A 6,000-nucleotide genomic window follows, 5' to 3' on the forward strand; every position below is an offset into this window, starting at 1 on the left:
CTCAATACACTGTCAGATCTTATTACACAAATAACCCTGCCCCCACAATGCTCTCGCTAACCAGTCTCCTCTTCCATCTGGCTCCCCTTCCTGCAGTTGTTTTCTTGGAGAAGACCCAACAGCCTGATACATCTGCCCTCAAGGTGGGGTCACAGGATTTCTGTTACATATGGTTTCTTTAGGATATGTGTACCGCTCTCTTACTCTTCTAGGGATAATTTGTAGCATTTGACTCCTCTTTGTCTCCTTGATTCAGAATATCTCCAGCTTATGTCCCCCTTTACCCTTCTTATGTCGATCTCCATAAGTCACTCTTAATTACATCTTTTTGTCCGTTTTGCTGCTGTGTCCTTCTGTATTTTCTATCCCCCAATGTCTGTGTCTTTTGTGCTCCCTTTCTCACATGATCTTGGGTCACCAGTGCCTCCAACATTCTGCCTTAGTGCAGAGACTGGTACCCTATAGTGCATGAGCCTAACGGGTCACCCCACCTATCTGTCCCTCAGTCACACCTCATTGCTCACACTTAGCAATAGGTCAGCAATGTAATGGCTGGATTCTTTTCACCAGGATAGGTAGGAAGGTGATAACCAGAAGTTGGAGGGAACCTGCTACTGGAATCCAGATAATGGTGAGAGTGGGAAGCTAATGAAGGGGGGAAGGAGGGATGTGACTATAGCTGGCAACCCCTTTTCTATATGGGGTGAGGTGGACAGGAGGGCTATGGAAGAGGTTCCTAAAAACAAGGGGAAGCTGGGGAGGAGAAGACCAGTTGAACAGTCAGTGGAAGCTAACCAGACCAGACTAATAGCCATTGTTGGACCTGTGCTCCATGAATTTATCTAGTTCTTTTTTGAACCCTGTTATAGTCTTGGCCTTCACAACATCTTCTGGCAAAGAGTTCCACAGGTTGACTGTGCATTTTGTGAAAAAAAAAACTTCCTTATTTTGTTTTAAACCTGCTGCCCATTAATTTCATTTGGTGACCTCTGGGTCTTGTGAAGAAGTTAATAACACTTCCTTATTTACTTTCTCCACACCAGTCATGAATTTATAGACCTCTATCATTTCCCCCATAAGTCATCTCTTTTCCAAGCTAAAAAGTACCAGTCTTACTAATCTCTCCTCATATGGAAGCCATTCCATATCCCTAATAATTTTTGTTGCCCTTTTCTGAACCTTTTCCAATTCTAATATATCTTTTTTGAGATAGGGCAACCACATCTGCATTCAGTATTCAAGGTGTGGGTGTACCATGGATGTAGAGGCAATTTGATATTTTCTCTCTCATTATCTATCCCTTTCTTAATGATTCCCAACATTCTGTTTCCTTTTTTTACTGCAGCTGCACATTGAATGGTTGTTTTTAGAGAACTATCCACCAATGATTCCAAGATCTCTTTCCTGAGTGGTAACAGCTAATTTAGATCCCATCATTTTATCTGTATAGTTGGGATTATGTTTTCCAATGTGCATTACTTGCATTTATCAGCATTAAGTTTCATCAGCCATTTTGTTGCCCAGTCACCCAGTTTTGTGAGATTCTTTTGTAGCTCTTCACAGTTTACTTGAGACTTAGCTATCTTAAGTCGTTCTATGTAATCTGCAAATTTTGCCATCTCACTGTTTTCCAGATCATTTATGAATATATTGAATAGGACTGGTCCCTGTACAGACCTCTGGGGACACCACTATTTACCACTCTCTCCATTTTGAAAACTGACCATTTATTCCTACCCTTGGTTTCCTATATTTTAACCATTTACCAATCTATGAGAGGACTTTCTCTCTTATCCCATGGCAGCTTATTTTGCTTAAGAACCTTTGTTGAGGGATCTTATCAAAGGCTTTCTGAAAATCCAAATATACTATATCCACTGGATCACCCTTGTCCACATGCCTGTTGACCCCCTCAAAGAATTTTAGTAGATTGGTGAGGCATGCTTTCCCTTTACAAAAACCATGTTGACTTTTCCCCAACAAATTATGTTAATCTATGTGTCTGACAATTTTGTTCTTTACTATACTTTCCACCAGTTTGCCCAGTACTGAAGTCAGGCTTACCGGCCTGTAATTGCTGGGATCTCCTCTGGAGCCCTTTTTAAAAATTGGCATCACATTAGCTATCCTCCAGTTCTTTGGTAGGTTAGAAGGAATGGGAGAGCCAGTGGGTGAACTGGAGCCAGAAGGGCAGCAGTGGGGAGGAAGGGAACAAACCTGCGCCTGGTTTAGATGAAGGAAAATGTCCTCCCTCCCTTCCTTTTCCTGTCTTCATACAGCAGCCCTTCTGGTCTCAACATCAACCAATCTCCCACGGAGCATTTTCCCTTCCTCATACTGCTTAGCCACTGCTCCCTGCTTAGCCACTTTACTTCATGCTTCAGGACAGGCAAGATTAGCTGTTTTCTATCTCTCCCAGTCTTTGGGTTACTCCTCAGATTCTCCCATTCACAGTAGCTGAGGCAGCTGTAATCCTCCCTTTTGTGCTACATGGAAGTTTCTAATGTCCAGAGGCCAATTTTTATATTTTGTTATTGAGTTGTCTCAGCTGCCTGGCACTCTGGCTGCAGTTGCAAACACTTGGGGCTGTTTTTAAATACAATGGACAATCCTTGACCTGACAGACTAGTTGGCAGGTATGGAAACCTAGCTGCCAACAGCGAGTGTGTGTCTTGCAAGTGTGTGTCTTGTAACAAAAGTCACTGTGTTGGCTGGATAAGTGAGGGTTTCTGTGTTCACACCTACAGACAGCCCCAAAGGGTTTGAAACCTCCAAAGGGAAAGGACCCCTGACTCAGGAGGTTCAGAGCAATATCTGTACTTCCTGCCTCTGGGAGTGTGGGAAGAGACTCAGGAAAACCAACTCTAGCAGCCGGAAGGGGCACTGCATCTAGTCTGTAACCTCTCCCTGCTGTAAATGGATGTGGTTCATCTGCTTACTGAATTTGTGTCTGTGTCATTATTCTGGGGATTGTGCCGGATGCATCCGATGAAGTGAGCTGTAGCTCACGAAAGCTTATGCTCTAATAAATTTGTTAGTCTCTAAGGTGCCACAAGTACTCCTTTTCTTTTTTGCGAATACAAACTAACACTGCTGCTACTCTGAAACCTATGCCTGTTGTGATATCTCGCCAATACATGGCCTGCAAGATCACATAATGAGTGAATGTGAAGGCAATGTCAAGTTCTAATGTCAAAGTCACGTGTAAGTGGTGGCGTTGGAACAATTTATACAGTGGGGGTGCTGAAGGCCATTGAACAAAACTGTAAACCCTGTGTATGATGGCAACCACTTCTAGCTGCACTCCCAGCACCCCTAGTCCCAGCAGCCCTGTGTGTAAACTATCACTCAGTACATTAATCACTGCCATTTTCCAATGTAGTGATTAGATATCCAGGATGAAATCCTGCTCCCATTGTGGTCAATAAGAGTTTTGCTATTGATTTTAATTGGTCCAAGATTTCACTCCCAGTATTTAACTCACTTAAAGCACATTGAGATACTGTTACTTAAGCGGTGCTTTATAAAAGCAAATTCTGTTTTATTCTACTTGCAGGCTTCCAGACAGCAATACACTCTGAGATACAATGCCTGACATTTTTTCAAACCAACATAGCTCAATAATGAAAGGAGATCAGATTAATCACTGCCTAAACAACACTAGTCTTGAATGTACTGATTTGTAAAATAACTAATATACCTATATTACTTTTCCTAACCAAAATCAAGTGTACCACAGCAATCTGATTTGTTTGTTTAATGCTATTTATTTTTTGAACTAAATGGTGGTGGTTGTTGCTAATGTTGAGAACCTTGCATGCAATTGCTTTGGCATAGCGATGAGAAGAATGAGTTCTATGAAGGCCACAGCTTCTGATTTATGTTGGAATACAGCATAAAGTCCTATGATTTAAGCATAAAGGGTACAGATGTACAAATGTTTACCTTGGAGCCATGTATACTTTTAATTAAAACACAAAGTCCTGCCTTTGAAACCTCTATTGAGTTCTTCCTCAGAATCATAGAAAATGAAATCTCAAACTTAGAAATTCTTTGAACAGTAATTTGTTTTGCTCTACTGCTAATCTTAATAGACTGCAGGTTAGTCCCATTTATATTTTTATACTGATCTTTTTAAAACTCATTCTATGATCACTTTTCTTCATGTTTTAGCACCTAGCTAATTCTGATTAGCATTACAATCCATTACAATAAATGCAATTTAATCAGAAATTGCAAATGAGCCCCAACCAAATCTGCAAATGCGCAAACTATAATCAGCTATTTTGCTGACATTGCTTTAGCAGCAGAATTGTCAAGCACAGCATGAATTAGCTGTATGTATGAATGGCTTTAGGACATGTTTGATACTGATTTAGAGGAGAATTTCCATAAACAGCAGTTAAAACTTAATTAAAAGTAAAAAAAAAACCTGTAGTATGTTTTTAAGGATGAGCAATCTTTGCTAAATTAGTGATGAGAAAATCTGTGCAACTAATACTTCTCATTTTCTAAGTGAATGTCATGAGCTAACATCCCCTTGCATTTGCTATGTAAACATTTGTTATAGATTCTAATCATGATAATACATGTATAATAAGTATAATCTCTGAATGCCCCATGTGCAGCAATTTATTCAGCCTTTTTGTGAAAAGTTGACATGTGTTTACTTTTGGCATTGAGCATCTTGTGCTAATTAAAAATGACTTAGCACTGATGACCGTTAAAATAATCAAGCATTTTATGATGCTCAAGAATCTGGCTGAGGAACAGTTGGGGAGAATTTTAGTTTGCTTAAAATAGCTGGTTTGAAAGAATATTCAAAGCTTTAAAAAACCCAACAACTTTAAGTTGAAAGGCTTGTTTAAATAAAAATTTGAATTTTTTATAAAATGGATAGAAAAACGGTAATGGCAATGATATAAAAGCCTCATTTGTGCTTATGATGGAGAACAAATTCATTTAGACCAAAGATCACAGAAATAAAATAAAACTAAGAGGCTAAAAGGAAAACCGTCAAGGATCCTGAGATCTAACAGTAAGTGGAGGGAAAAAAAACCTCGTTGTCAGTGAATAATAGGAACAAAAGTTTGGCTCAGCCAGAGATTAGCCTGTTTGAAATGTTTGCCTTTTTTCCTGTGGGTCCTTTTGTCAAATTTTCAGTAGAAAGGGGCAGATTTAAATTCCTTAGGAATATTAAAGTTTTATTTAGTTATATTAAAAATGTACCCATCTGGGATCTGAACTGGAGACTTCCAGAATTAAATATCTGAGAGTAAAATTTTGGCCCACTGAAGTCAATGTCAACACTCCTCTTGATGTTAATAGGGAAAGGACCATCGATGTTAACAGGGAGAGGATTTCACCAGATGTCCCCACAACTTGAGCTAAACAGCCACTTGAGGTCCCTGGGGGCTGAAATAGGCTCACGTTCTCTGTAGGCTGGGCACAAAGATTGTAGCATAATACTCATTGAGCAATGGGCTACACATGCATATACAAAACATTAATAGAAATCAGTACAAGTTGGACCAATGTCCAGAAACACAGTTCAGTGCCCCATCCCCACACATGTACACGCTGATATTCTCTTAACAAACCCTCATCAACATTCAGCATACCACCCTAGCAAAGGCCCTACAGGAAAATATTAATATTGACAATGTTTAAGTCAGGCTAAGAATACATTTTAAATGGAAGAACATATTTTGCCTACAGGTTGTAATGTTGATTTTAATCAAAATTCCAAAATAAAGTAACATTCAGGAAGCAACCTATTTAAATGAGCGACGGTTAATATTATTTATAGAGCACAAACTAGGTCTGAGGTAATTTACCCACAATTGGGAAGAAGAGGTCCCCACCACAAAAATGTATTTCAAAGATGTTTTGACTTTTTACACGAGGACAAATCCAGAATGGGTTTACTTGCCTGCAGCAGAGCTAAAAGTCAGAGAAATACAGTTCGACTGCACTCGTGGTCTTATTGAATCAATTTGC

The sequence above is a fragment of the Dermochelys coriacea genome, chromosome 4, assembly GCF_009764565.3.
Source record: "Dermochelys coriacea isolate rDerCor1 chromosome 4, rDerCor1.pri.v4, whole genome shotgun sequence".
Taxonomy (NCBI): Eukaryota; Metazoa; Chordata; order Testudines; family Dermochelyidae; genus Dermochelys; species Dermochelys coriacea.